Source organism: Anolis sagrei, chromosome 3, assembly GCF_037176765.1.
Source record: "Anolis sagrei isolate rAnoSag1 chromosome 3, rAnoSag1.mat, whole genome shotgun sequence".
NCBI lineage: Eukaryota > Metazoa > Chordata > Lepidosauria > Squamata > Dactyloidae > Anolis > Anolis sagrei.
In genome coordinates, this window is record NC_090023.1 from 247,840,501 (window position 1) to 247,855,986 (window position 15,486).

The 15,486-nt window shown below is 44.9% G+C and overlaps 1 long non-coding RNA gene across 1 annotated transcript; it reads right to left on the reverse strand.

Annotated features, from left to right (window-relative positions):
* Positions 1 to 384: 384 nt before the first annotated feature.
* Positions 385 to 15,333, reverse strand: LOC137096664 (uncharacterized). Its single transcript, XR_010909604.1, has 3 exons — positions 15,247 to 15,333; positions 8,549 to 8,647; positions 385 to 867 (listed from the first exon to the last, which is right to left on the reverse strand). It is a non-coding gene; the product is annotated as an uncharacterized lncRNA (long non-coding RNA).
* Positions 15,334 to 15,486: the final 153 nt, after the last annotated feature.

Sequence of the window (15,486 nt, forward strand, 5' to 3'; positions counted from 1 at the left end):
TGACATTTGAGCTTAGAATTGCTGTCTATGACATAAAGCAGAAGAGAAACGTTCAAGATTTGGGCTGCTCCACTCTTCTAAAATATTTCTTTTAAAACTCATCAGAGACATTTGAAATATCTGAGTGAATAATGGGAAATTATACCTTATCTCTTTTTGCTGCATCTGACTTTGATAATACATTATTGCTAGGGCTGCATTCAATATTTGCCATCTTCAGTCTTGAGTCAAAAGCTATTCTTGTGGTTTTTATGGAGGGGATACTTTACATGCATATATACAATAAAATTCATGCCCCATCTAACCACAGAATAATGCTGAAGACAATGTCATTACAAAGGACTAAGTGGAAAAAGATGAAATGGAAACAGAGAAAAGGGACATTTTTACGAAGTGTATATATTATCTCAAAAGAACATAGATTGTACCAATATTAACTTTTTTAAAGTTTGTCCAATTTTGTGTCAGAGTGGCTGCCAATTTACCATGAATACCAGTGTAAAACTGTGCTTAGGATACTAGCATAAGATAGGAAAAATACAGATTCACACGATTCTCAGTTCTAATATAACAAAGACAATTGATACTATGGACCTCATCACATTAGGGCGAATTTGGCAGCATGCACAGTTTCACTTATCATTTTACAGTGGATCCCACTGGCTTCCATCCCATAAAGCACTGCAACTTCCAGTGGGGTTCCATCATAAAAGGGAAGGTGAAGAGGCACATGTCACTACAGCGGAAACATGGGAGGCTTCATGTGTTGCCTTGGATAAATGGGAGAAGCTAGATGGCAAACACTTCCTCTTGTGGGATGAGGACTCCAGTGAGTGAGGTGAAGTGGGATGTGGGGCGACAGGAGATCTGAAAAAAAAAGTAATACAGCTTTTATCACATGTCAAAACATTTTGTAAAACAAATAAATAAAAAATGAAGGAGAAAATTAGGCTCATTCTGATTTGAATTAACACTACAGCATCAATATACATGCCTATAGCAACAGTTTACAGCTGACTGTTCCTAACTCTAAAAATGCACAATTTTCAATTCTTTTTAGTGGTTATATTTGCAAAGCATTTGATATACTATAATCTTTTGGAGGTCACAGATCTCCTTGTTCTCTGATTGGAGAATGTAAAAAGAGAATTTTGATGATCTATTTTTATGGCTACCAGGTTCTCTTAAGACTGCATTTCTGAAATATCATATACTCTTCAAAGTACAGATAACATTTGAAATGTTCAAAGAATCTCATAAACTATGCTCTCTTACCTTTATTATGCACTTCATCCTGTAAACTTTCTCTCATGAAGTGTGTGGCCTTGACTCACAGTGACTAAGAAATCTTATTTTTTGATGTGCATATGTGCATTTTTTATTTTTTTAAAAAACCCATTGGATTTTGTTGTTTAAGCTGAGGTGGAAAAAGATAAAGCTTCTAGAAGGGCATGAATTGGAAACAGCTATGGTTCAAATTGGTGAGATGCAGTGTAGAACTAGGTATGATGCAGCATCAGATATGAACAAAGCCAAAGAAAGGAAAAAATACTTCTCAGCTGAAAATTACATTTTTCATACTTAACATCGAACAGAAAAATATTCCCAAACTTATTTCTGTTTTTGAATCATATCTGTTTACTCTTATTTTAACTTTTGATTTTTAGGACTATTAAACAAAGTGACTTTTCCACTACAGTTGTGCTTTCACTGATAGCAGATGCCAGGCTGAGCATCTTCGATATCACATTTCTCTTCAGAGCCATCAATTTGTCAATCATGTCCCACGATCATACTTCCACATACCCTCATAACTCTGTGTAATAAAACTACCTTTTTAGCTGGCTAGGCCGAAGCCTGCTTGGCAGTGGCTGGCCTCCTGGGTGTGGAGCAAAGAAGGAGGAGGAGTCAGGCTGACTCCTGATTGGGTGTAACAATCAGGGGTGGAGTCAGCTGAATGGAGGGAAAGGGAGCTGTCTTATCTGACAGAGAGTTGAGTCTGGGAGTGAGACAGAGAGAGTTGGATTTTTAGAGCAGGGAACTGACAGAAGTGAGAGTACTTTGAGAGAATCTCTAAGGATTTGGAATAAGGGGAAGGCAGGAAGCCAGAGCTTTACTGAGTTAGAAGAACTAGTAAAGGAGGGCTGTGCCTTAGTGAGCCTTGTAAAGGTTTCACAGATACCTTATTGCCATTTGTCTTGGGTCTGTATCCCAGGGAATACTGTGTCTAATAGTAGAACAGTGGTTTAAAGAGATTCTCAGATATATTTATTTATTTATTTATTTATTTTTTGCATTTATTGACCGCCCCTCTCAGCCCGAAGGCGACTCGGGGCGGTGAACAACAACAAAAAGCACAGCATACAAAAGATTTAGACAGTACAAACCAAACAATACAACAGAACACATACTTATACTAAAAATCCGCTTCGTCAAGTCCTGGGGTCATAGCCAATTTCGTAATCCTAGTCCATTCCAGTGTCATTCAAGATACTCTCAATTGAAGGCCTGCTCGAAGAGCCATGTCTTCAGGCCTCTACGAAAGGCCAACAAGGAGGGCGCCTGTCTAACTTCAACAGGGAGGGCGTTCCACAGCCGGGGGGCCACCACCGAGAAGGCCCGCTCTCTCGTTCCCGCCAGACGTGCCTGTGAGGCAGGCGGGACCGAGAGAAGGGCCTCCCCGGATGATCTCAAGGCCCTCGTGGGCTCATAGGCCGAGATGCGGTCTGCAAGGTATTTTGGGCCGGAACCGTTTAGGGCTTTGTAGGATAATACCAGCACCTTAAATTGGGCCCGGTAGCGAATCGGCAGCCAGTGGAGCTGGGCCAGCAGGGGCGTTGTATGCTCTCTGCGTCCCGCTTCCGTTAACACCATGGCTGCCGCGCGTTGGACTAGCTGAAGCTTCTGGGCCGTCTTCAAGGGCAGCCCCACGTAGAGAGCGTTGCAGTAGTCGAGGCGGGATGTGACCAAAGCGTGTACCACCGTGGCCAAGTCAGACTTCCCAAGATACGGGCGCAGCTGGCGCACGAGCCGGAGCTGTGCAAATGCTCCCCTGGTCACCGCTGAAACCTGGGGCTCCAGGCTCAACGATGAGTCCAGGGTCACACCCAAGCTGCGAACCTGCGCCTTCAAGGGGAGTGCGACCCCATCCAGCACAGGCTGTAACCCTATACCCTGTTCGGCCTTGCGACTGACCAGGAGTACCTCTGTCTTGTCTGGATTTAATTTCAGTTTGTTCGCCCTCATCCAGACCATTACAGCGGCCAGGCACCGGTTCAGGACTTCGACGGCCTCCTTAGTAGCAGGTGGAAAGGAGTGACAGAGTTGGACATCATCTGCGTACAGGTGACACCTCACCCCGAAACTCCGGATGATCTCACCCAGCGGCTTCATGTAGATGTTAAACAGCAAGGGGGACAGGATGGAACCCTGAGGAACGCCACAGATCAATGGCTGCGGCGCTGAACAGGAGTCCCCCAGCAACACCTTCTGAGTACGACCCTCCAGAAATGACTGGAGCCACTGCAGAGCAGTGCCCCCAAGACCCATCCCTGCAAGGCGCCCCAGAAGAATACCGTGGTCGACGGTATCGAAGGCCGCTGAGAGGTCCAGGAGCACCAACAGGGACACACTCCCCCTGTCTAGCTCCCGGCGCAGATCATCCACTAAGGCGACCAAGACCGTCTCGGTACCATGTCCCGGTCTGAAACCAGACTGTGCCGGATCCAGAATATCCGTGTCTCTCAAGAATACCTGGAGTTGTGAGGCCACCACGCTTTCCATGACTTTGCCCAAGAAGGGAAGATTGGAAACAGGCCGAAAGTTGTCCAATTTAGTGGGGTCAAGTGATGGTTTCTTCAACAGCGGCTTTACAATAGCCTGTTTTAGGCTCGCTGGAATCTTGCCTTCCCGGAGGGAGGCATTAACCACCACCGTTACCCACTCGGCCAATCCCCCTCTGGCCTCTTTCAGAAGCCAGGATGGGCAGGGGTCTAGGATGGACGTGGTGGGTCTCATTCCTCCAAGTATCTTGTCCACATCCTCGGGTTTCACAAACTGAAAAGAATCCAACAAAATCGGACAAGCAGGTGCTTGTGTCACATTCACAGAGACTGCATCTAATGCGGCGTCCAGCCCAGCGCGGATCAAAGCGACTTTGTCTGCAAAGAACCGAGCAAATGCTTCACAGCGTGCTGCCGAGTTGTCAGGGCTCCCACCTGAAGTTGGGGGAGTTAAAAGACCTCTGACAACCCGAAACAGCTCCGCCGGACGGTTTTTTGCAGACGCAATAGTGGCCGCAAAGAAAGTTTTCTTTGCGGCTTTTATTGCCGCGGCATATGCCCTTAAAAAGGACACAAACCGTGTTCGGTTTGGCTCGCTTGGGTCTGAGCGCCACACGCTCTCTAGAACCCTCTTCTTTCGCTTCATCGCTGCCAGCTCCTCAGTAAACCAAGGGGCTGGTTTAGCTCGGTTACTCGAGAGGGGACGTTCCGGAGCGATCTTGTCAATAGCCCTGGTCATCTCCCCATTCCAGAGAGCGACCAAGGCCTCGACATGATCACCTACCGCGGCGGCGGGAAACTCCCCAAGAGCCGTCAGGAATCCATTTGGATCCATTAGCCTCCTGGGGCGGACCATCCTAATGGGTCCTCCACCCTTGCGGAGGTTAGGGGGCGCAGTGAGTCTAAATCTAATCAGGAAGTGGTCGGACCATGGCAACGGAGAGATAGACAACTCCTCCACCCCGCCACCTTGCTCCCATCCCTGACAGAAAACCAAGTCCAATGTGTGTCCAGCACAGTGGGTGGGGCCAGTTATTTGTTGGGACAGCCCCATGGTTGCCATGGCGGACATGAAGTCCTGAGCCGCACCTGTGAGGGTTGCCTCGGCGTGGATGTTGAAGTCCCCCAGCACAAGGAGCCGTTGGGACTCCACCGCCAGGCTCGAGACCACCCCCGCTAGCTCAGGTAGGGAGACTGTAGTGCAGCGAGGTGGACGGTACACTAGCAGAATCCCTATTCTGTCCCGGTCACCCACCCTCAGGTGGACGCATTCGAAATTTGTGGTCTGCGGGATGGGGGTCCTGACTAGATGGATGGAATCTCTATAGACCACTGCGACACCGCCTCCCCGTCCTCCGGCTCTTGGTTGGTGTTGCACGGAGAAACCTGGGGGACAAAGCTGGGAGAGGTTTACGCCCCCCGCTTCATCCAACCAGGTCTCCGTGATGCACGCCAGGTCTGCCCGCTCCTCCAGGATTAAATCCTGGATCCAAGATGTCTTTCCGTTGACAGACCTGGCGTTCAACAACACCACCTTCAAGCCAGAGGGCCCGCTCACCTGGTTACACCAATTTACCTTCGGAGACCGATTGGGAATAGTTAATTTGGATAAGCGGTCCGAATTAAGCCGAATTCGAGGTCTCCGTCTCCCGCATCTCCTCCTTCCCACCACGACCTCTATGGGGGCCCCACGGCTAGTGGAACACCTCCCCCCCTCCATGCCGCAGTTCCGAGCCATACGATCCCGTTCTTCTACACTTGTTGTTAAGCTTAAAGGTTCTTGCCAACATCCTCTCTCTCCCTTCTCCCCCCTCCCCACCACATCTTCACTCATAGGCTCCCACACACCACCTCTTCTGCCCCCTCCGTTACAAAAAAGCAGCAAGAACGATACACAAATGGGGGCAGGGGACCACATGGGTAGCAGCAATACAGATGGTAATTGATGGTAATTGATGTTCGGATTGCTACAATAGAACAGTTCAATAAAGTGCTTAGAATTGGGAGCAGTTCGTCAGTTAGCGTAATGATCGTAATTAGCTAGCAGCCGCACACATTCACAGAGTCATCTTAATAAAGTGCAAGGTCTAAAGTCGCATTAATAAAGTGCAGATCTCAGCAAGGTGCTAGGTCTAAAGTGCTCTCCTAATGATAGTAAAGTGCGGCATAGAGGGTCGGGGGAAGGGGCGTAAGTGCTGGTGCAGTCTGGCATCGAGGCGGGCGCCTAAGTGCTCTATCTTATTACAGATGGCAAATGACAGTAATGGTTGTCCGGAATGGACTGGTTGGAATTATACAACTCCTATTTATAGATGGTAGTGATGGTAATTAATTCAATCTAGCCATGACCCCAGAGTATTTAGACGGGTTGTAAGCCAGCGGATGGGCTTCCGGAGTTGGTAACTCGGGGGTGGGGCAGCACAGATAGAACAGACAACACTTTTGCTCAGTAGTTAACAGCGAAATAGCAGCGAGGGAGCCAGCTTGAAGACCTCCCCACAAAACCCCCAGCGAACGGCTGGTAAAGATTCACACAATTGTCTGCACAGGCGAAGCCCCCAGTCAAAGCGGGCTCGCCCAGAGATGGAAGGTTCAGCAGTAGAGGCGGGCTCGCCAGAGATGGAAAGACTCAGCGGCCCAACAGCGGCCCAGCAATCCAGCGGGGCCCAGTAGCGATGATTCTCCCACCAGCAGTTGCGGAGGTCAGGGCATCAAGTCTCCAAGCGGCCTACCAAGCGGTCTCCAAGCGGCCTTCGATGCTGGCGGGCCGACTTACCCAAGGATGGGAGGTGGGTGGGTGGGCTTCGGTCGCCCCTGGAAAGCTCGCTGTAGGCTCGTCTAAAATGGAGGATAGAATAGAGAAGGTCTCGCCTGTTGGCAAAGCAGGCCAGTGGCCCAGCCGCCCAGCTGCGGCCCAGCAGCCCAGCAGAAGCAATGGCTCTCCACCGGCCGCGGTTGCGGGGGCTAGGGAGCGCCCGGCCCCCCACCCGGCGGCCGGCGGCGGCGGTGGTCCGGAGCGGCTGCTCAGCAATCCCGCAGCTCAGCGGCGGCGGCAGCGGTGGCTCGGCGGCCCAGCGGCAGCGGCGGCTCGCTCAGCGGTGGCGGCGGCGATGGATCAGCGGCCTGGTGACGGTGGCGGCAGTGAACTCGGCAGCCCAGCGGCCCGGCCTTTCCTTCTGGCGGCCCAGCGGCACGACGGGGGGCCAGGCAACACTCGGCCCCTCCTTCAGGCGGCACTTGATGGTTTGTCGGCGGCCCGGCGGGAAAACCAGGCGTCCCTCCTTCACGCCGTCCCCCGGCAGCCCGCCGCAGCGGCCCGGCAGTCTCGCCGTCCCCTAGTGGCCCCCCGCGACGACCCTCTTCTCCACGGCCAGACAGCGGGGCCAGACGGGGCCAGACGGCAGCGGCAGCGGCCTCCGAGCCCAGCGGCAATAGCAGTAGGCCGCGGTAAGATGGCGGCGGGTGTCTCATTCACCTCCTCTCTTCGCCGGGCTTTTTCGCTTTTTCTCTCGCTTCCTTCGGCCTCTTCCTGGACTTCCACCCCTCTATCGGGGCCTGAGGCTCGGGGTCTCTTACCCCCCCCCAGTTGGAAGATGGTAAGTCAGGGGGGGCTCTGGATTCCTTTAGATTAAAGATTTTGGCTGAGCAGCACAGCGTTTTTGCTGCCAGCCACCATACCGGAACTAAAAAACTAATAAAAGTTATTCTGTCAGGAGAACTGTTTGTGTTCACGCAACCAAGTTACTGCAACTGCATCAAGATTTTGTACCACTCTTTACATCGAGTTGTTGTTATTCTCAAGTTAAAAATAAACTCTTTATTAGTTTACTCTTAACTGTTGTTCGCCTCAATCCATTCGTTTCCTTCAAAAATCATTCTCTCATCATATCTTTTAAGCTCTAGTCAGTCATAGAAGTCTAAGAGCTCAAACACCCTTTTATTTAAAATACAATCACACCCTTTTGGTTCCTCAGGCCGGCAATTCTGAGGTGGTGGCAGCTATTTTCTATCAAGTACATCAGTCACTTAGGCTTAGCCTTTTGTTCCACGCTCTATATCTAAGGGCGGAGGTGTGATCGTGGTGTCCACCCTGCCCGGATAGCCCTTCAACTTCGCTATACTCTGCTATCCTGCACTAATGCTATTCCATTTTTAAATTTTAGAACAATGTCAAAATTCCAGCTTTGAAAAACAAGGAAGGTAAATATACCCAAAATATATAAAACGAACAGAAAACAGACAGCTTTGGAATACTGAAAGGGAGGGAAGAGAGGGGAAAAGGAGGAAAATCCCACCCTTTGGTGTCTAATTACTGGCACAGAAATGGAAGTCACCCATCATATCACCCATCATACCAAGATAAATGACAATACTATTACAGGATTGAGAGATACTAATGAATTGTCCCCAGCTATTGACAGGTAAATTAGTTTGGGACAGGAAAATCATGAGGAGAAGACAGATTGGCGCCAGGATGAACATGACATTGCATTTGATGACTATTCAGCTGAACTGCCAGGTTACCTGTTTCATGCAATAAAGTCCTCAGTAATCTGACCACATTGCTTTCAAAAAATATTGTGAAATATTTAATTTTCCTTAGTCCAGAAGGAACAACAGACTGGTTCAAGATTGGGAAAGTCATACAGTAGGGTTGTATACTCTCACCCAACCTATTCAACTTGTATGCAGAACACATCATGTGATGTGCGGAGCTTGATGAATGCAAGATTGGGGTTAAAATTGCTGGAAAAAACATTAACAACCTGAGATATGCAGATGATACCACTTTGATGGCCGAAAGCGAGGAGGAGCTGAGGAGCCTTCTAATCAAGGTGAAAGAAGAAAGTGCAAAAGCTGGGTTCCTGTTAAACATAAAAAAACAAGATTATGACAAGCGGACTGATTGATAACTGCCAAATAGAGGGAGAAAACATGGAGACCATGACAGACTTTGTATTTCTAGGTGCAAAGATTACTGCAGACACAGACTGCAGCCAGGAAATCAGAAGACGTTTACTTCTTGGGAGGAGAGCAATGTTCAATCACGATAAAATAGTGAAGAGTAGAGACATCACACTGGCAACAAAGATCCACATAGTCAAAGCAATGGCATTCCCCGTAGTAACCTATGGATGTGACAGCTGGACCATAAGGCAGGCTGAGCGAAGGAAGGTAGATGCTTTTGAGCTGTGGTGTTGGAGGAAAGTTCTGAGAGTGCCTTGGACAGCGAGAAGATCCAACCAGTCCATCCTCCAGGAAATAAAGCCCGACTGCTCATTGGAAGGAAGAATATTAGAGGCAAAGTACTTTGGCCACATCATGAGAAGAAAGGACAGCTTTGAGAAGACAATGATGCTGGGGGAAATGGAAGGAAAAAGGAAGAGGAGCCAACCAAGGGCAAATTGTACCCTTGAAGTGACTGGCTTTACTGTGAAGGAGCTGGGGGAGGTGATGGCCAATAGGGAGCTCTGCCGTGGGATGGTCCGTGAGGTCATGAAGAGTTGGAAGCGACTGAATGAATGAACAACAACAAGAAGAATCCAGATATAAACCCCTAATTCCAAATAGGGTCAGATGCAGTCTGGGAACAGAGAAAGGATTGCCAATTGAGTATTCCCCCCCCCCCTTTTACCAAATAGACTAGTATTAATCATCTATTTTTATTGTGTCTTGGTTGCATTGTTTTCTCTTTATGGTGTAGTGGGTTAAACCGCTGAGCTGCTGAACTTGCTGATCGAAAGGAGCTCAGCTTCTGCCAAACTAGCAGTTCGAAAACCTGCAACTGTGAGTAGATCAATAGGTACCTCTCCAGTGAGAAGGTAACAGCACTCCATACATTAATGCCGGCCACATAACCTTGGATGTGTCTATGGACAATGCTGACTCTTCAGCTTAGAAAGGGAGATGAGCACCAGCCCCCAGAGTCAGACACAACTGGACTTAATGTCAGGGGAAAAACTTTACTGTATGTTCACCATACACTTTAGCCTTCTCTCTCCCACCCTCCCCTTTCTTTTTTCTGGTTCCTTATCTGTGCTGTTGATGTTCCCAATCTCACTGGGGAGTTCCCAGTGTATGACTTCCAGAATGCTCAGCTCTTCTTTTAATTAGGTTGCACCAAAGTTAACATAAAAAGGAAACCCCCAGCAATGTTTAATTTTAGCTCTCTGCTGATTTATTGATCCTGATGATAAAGTATGCCTTCTGTGTTTTTCAGATCTTACATCTTACATGCTCCATGCAATTTAGCGACAGAGGTTTCCAAACCTATTTACGAAAATAGTCTCTCATTGCAGATTTTTGGGGTTGCAATGCTTGGTACTCTTCAAGGTGTAGCTCTATATACCCCTTTAAAACTAGCTTTGGTTTGTTGGGGGACATATCTGGTATTAGAAAATTAAGCTATTTAAGAATCTTATAGCTTCCCTCCCTACAGATTCTATCAACCCATAGATAGAATCTATAAATCTATAGCTTTATTTTTCACTCACTGTTCTGTTTTGGTTCTCCAGCCTTTTTATATGCACACACTGCTTTGTCCATATCTTGTGCTTCATCTGATATATATATTTCTTTTTTATATTATCATCCATCTCCTTTAGTTCATTATTTATTGGTTTCAGTCATCTTCACCATTTCATTATTTCCAACTTCTAATCTTGCTTTAGCAGTACTAATTGGTTTGCCATACCTTGTAAAAGATGTTCAGTCTCACTCTCATTATTTTAATCCTGTACAGATATTGCAGCAATATTATCCACTTCTTCTGCAGCGGGTTTGTTTGCTCCATTATCACTTTCCATTAGAGGAAAGAGCCTATTCGATCTTTTACCTTGTTAACTCTCTTTCAGGATTAAAAAGAACTAAAAACCCTTCTCTGTATTTTTTGTTGCTTCTGATAGTTGTTAGACTGCATTTTAGAGTATTTTAGGTGTCCAAAAGTGAAGTCCTAGGATTAGATGTGTACCATTTTTCAGTTCAGTTCTGCCCCTCTACACTAATAATTGTCCTCTATTATATTAATAAAAAACCTGGCTCCATCATAGCCTTATTACAACCATATCCCTGGTGAATGTTTATAATGAAAGTAACCTTCCAGCTGCCAAGAGCAAAACAAACTAGCCTTTCTTTGGTGTTATTACAATGCCATTTACACAGCAGCTTTCAACTTAAGTTTGTTCCAAAAAGAGTTAAACATTTTAAGTATTTAATAGGGTTTACTCTGCATAGATGAATCTGCCTGGAAAGAGGAATTTATTATTTTCACTTTTTCCAACATCCAAACTTTTAAACTCATTTTCTCTACTATATTTGTGAGGGAAATAGCACATTTTTTAAAAAAAAATTGCAAAAGAAATAAGACAAATGATCTTCTCTCCCATCAGTTTGCTCAGATTCCTTTTCATTTCATCTGGTCTTCTTCCAGCATACCTACTGGTGTTACTATCAGTATTCTGGCTCTCAGGTTTACTTGGCAACTTCCTTTATACTTCTGCTATTTAGTCTTCTCATTCCTCTGATCAGCCAGCATGCCAATGCCTTAAATCAAGAAATAATTTTCAAAGATCTACAGAGATACTCGTAGGAACACCTCAGCAAGTGAGAGTCCAAAAGTGGCAGGCTAAAACCCGGAACCTCAAGCCATGATTGATACTGAATAAGATACTCCCCCCCCCCCCCGGACACACAGAAGACTGGGCGACTTGGAAGGTGCTGAACAGACTGTGCTCTGGCACCACAAATTGCAGAGCCAACCTTAAGGAATGGGGCCACAAAGTGGAGTCCATGATTTGCACGTGTGGGGAAGAGCAAACCACAGACCACCTATTACAATACAATCTGAGCCCTGCCTCTTGCACAATGGAGGACCTTCTTACAGCAACATCAGAGGCACTCTAAGTGGCAGCTTCTAGTCAAAGGACATTTAGTATAATGCCAAGTTTTTAAACTTTGTGTTTTTTAAAATACATTACAGCTGTATACTGGGTTCGCTTCTGATAAAATAAATAAATAAATTCCTCTGATTCAGGTTGCAAAGCGAAGTGTTGATTCTTCTTCTTCCCCTATTCTGGGCTTTCCCCTGTCATTCCTTCACCTACTTATGCTTCCCCATCTGGAAAGGCTGTGATGCAGAATAGATGAGAAAAAAGTACACTACTGCAATGTGATTTGCTTCTGCTGGAGGCTGGCCGCAAATGGTCGATGACCATCTGAGCAGGCTCTTATATATCTGCCAGATCTTGCATGTGCCATAGGGCAATATCAAACCTTGCAGTACCTGATCCCAAGATCTGGAGTGAGACTCATGCAGACACCATGGGTGCATCTATACAAATCATATAATGTAGCTTGAAGTTGGCTAGAGGGCAGAGAGTCCACAAAACATACACCCCAATGTGTGATGTAGTGCCCATGAAACTACAACCTAACAGTACATTAAGAACTAACTAAAGAATCCAGAATAAAGCAGATTACATACTACAGAGGACCAGAGTACATTCCCATGTAGGGCTCAAAACAGTGAGTGGAAAGTGCAAAAATACTTGTCAGGACATTGCTAGTTCTGATGTACTTTAAAAAAACACCAGAATTCAGGTAAATAAGTGTTCCTCCTGGAGAGAACCCACTTCATTTCCATGGGGAATCTTGCTTCCTGCCTCTTTGTTCTCATTTCTTGTGCCTTGCCATGGTCCAGTGCTGATCCCGAATGGACATACTGATGCATATCAATGCATATCAACGTACTGAGTAAGAAAAAAAACATGCCTAGGTTTGGATCACATCCAGTGGATACTGTGGTCACTATTCCAGGCTTAGACTGTTTCATGAGATATTTGTGCAGGCACTGCACAGTGAAGCCAATCTGCATTATAGTATCAGTGTAGAAACACTCTGTGAGACTGCCCTCTAGGCCTGCTAGGAGAGGGCTGGCACAGTGATGACCATCCTAAAAGGTTCAGCACAACAGTACCTTCTGCCAGGAAAAGAAAAAATCTGCTTGCTGTTGGGCATTGGTATTCTTAACTGGATCCTTGCAACAAGTCCATTGCCTGAAAATGTGTTGGTTTTATGCCTCCCTGAAATGAATGACATAGCTTGACATGATGGCTTCATATTTGGAATTATAACTTGCTGAATCAGACCAAGCTCAGAAGTATGTGGAAACTATTTAAGCTACAAGTTTTCAGTTATAATAACTCTACATTAATGCTAGATATATTTACTATATTTATCCATTGTCTGCAAAAGTTTTGAGGCATAGATCACAAAATTATTTTGCAGTGTGAAGGATTTACTGGAAAACTTTAAAATCGTAGATAATTGGCAAAAAATATAGAAAGTGTGCAGGCAACAACAAAAGTAAGACAGATGACCTTGGAAATATATGTTTATGATCCCACATGCTTTTAAGGCATGTGGTTCAGATACGTAAAAATTGCTGGAACATCACTCCTGGCAGCTAAATAAATCTTCATTCTTGCCGACAGTAAAACTGCTTGATGATGGGAAATTTTTGACAGAACTGTTTGGGTCCTATTTTATGTTTTGAAATGACAACAAAATGTCAACCATTTTGGGTTGGGTCATGCTTTACAACTACTTTCCTCATCCCCTGTTGCCTTAGCCAAATATGCTTCAGTACAAGATGGTTTAAAAGCTTCCCTTTCTCTCATCTTGGTAGTCCCTGTGGGGTTTTTTTTTTAATGATTTTATGAAAGTATTCTCCATGGCCATATACTATTTCTGTGGAGCTCATGTAGGAGAACATTGTGACTGCATGAGGTAAAATGCCTCATCAATGTGAAAGATGCATTTTCCAGATTCTGTACGTTGGCTGAGGTCCAGTCATTTCCCAGATGCATTGTGCAGTTTACCAGATAGAAACATTGGCTCCCCTGAACTGCTCTCAGCGACACACGAAAGTCATAGTTTATTTATTTATTTATTTATTTATTTGGTACACTTGTATACCGCTAATATCTCAGCCTGTACGGCGACTCATTGCGGTTTACAACATATTTAAAAATACAATATTCACTTTAAAAATATAGAATAAAATATAAAATACATACATATACATACATATACATAGTATTTGATATATCAAAATGTTTTTATTTCAAGTTCCTTATCTCTACAGCAGTAAACTCTATGAAGTTTTTCTAAAGATGAATACAATGTGGATGGGGAAGAAATGAACATATAATGTGAATTATTGCTTATATTTGTTTTTACCCATTTAGAAAATACATGCAATGAAGAGTTATTCTGCCTTTCAGAATATTGTTGATTTCATTGATCCATTGAAATAAAACATAGTTTTGAACAAAGAAGTAAGCTGGGTGCTTATATATTAAGTATCTCAGACTTTGAAAAAATAAAGACATAATCCGGGTGACTCTAGAGCAGGCGTTCTCAAACTGTGGCCCTCCAGCTGTTTGGCCTTCAACTCCCAGAATTCCTGACAATTGAACAAGCTCATTAGGGCTTCTTGGGAGGCCCAAACAGCCGGAGTGTTATGCAGGTGTCTGGCTGCTAAACTGAGGATATGGATGTGGCACATAAGCCCTATCCCCAAAGGCTGCTGTTCATGTGGTACCGGGATACGGTTATAGAGACCCTGTGAATGGGAGCCCTGATAATTTAATACTTCCTATCACAGAGGAAGGCAATGGCAAATCTCTTCTGAACAAATCTTGTGACACTCTTGTGATCGATGCACCTTAGGGTCATTATAGATCAGAAATGACTTGATAGCATAGAACAACATCAATCACAGAAGCTCCAAAATGCATTCCGCAAAATGTGATTAGAAGCCATTTATAGAATTTTGTGCTCAACACATAATGGTCCTGGAAGCTTGTGAGTATAAGATTAAACCTACACATGAGCAGGCACATGTCTTCATGGGGATTAGGGTTAAAGAGAGGTATGCCTTTGAAAATTAAACAGTTAAGAATTCTGACTTTGATTTGAACATCAATCCTCTGGTCCTTCTTTACCTTACTGCTTATGGATACTAGCAAAGGTCTTAGGATTGGTAGCTTCAAAATTCAGTTTCTTGGAACAAATGAGTCTAGGGTAAAAACCTGTAGGATCATATTCAAAAAGTTCATACCTACCCATACTGTTGACTTTGGAATCAACCAAACTGCCATACTTGAATCATGAAATTGTGATTTATATCTTAATTTGGTTCTTGTGACAATGTTGTAATTTTCCCACCTTGAGAGTCTAACCAAAAAAATGCTATTTCATAAAAATCTAAGAGAAATGAGCTTTGTTCCTGGGAAACGTAAAAATTATTAGCAATATACCACAGTTTCTAATATCATTAATTAATAACTTAATGGATGGTTTAATTCTGAAAATAAATTGATGCTGAAATTCCAACTTAATCACTTCAGTTAAAAATAAATAAAATTGTCCTTTTGTGTCAGAAACTTTCCAGTGTACTAACCTCATCAAGCAAGACAGCAATGGCAGTTCATTTCTGTTCAATGTGTGGACATGGCATTTCCCTTTCTCTGTCTCTTTCTGCATTGACATGTAACACTGCTTTGTGTTTGAAGTTATTTTTAGATGTCCCTGTATAATCCTACTTGCCCTATTTGCTAAATCCACATGAGAAACATGGCTTTGATTCAGTTAATCAGTCTTCCCCTTGGGTCTTCAAATAGATTTGGTGATTTATTTCACC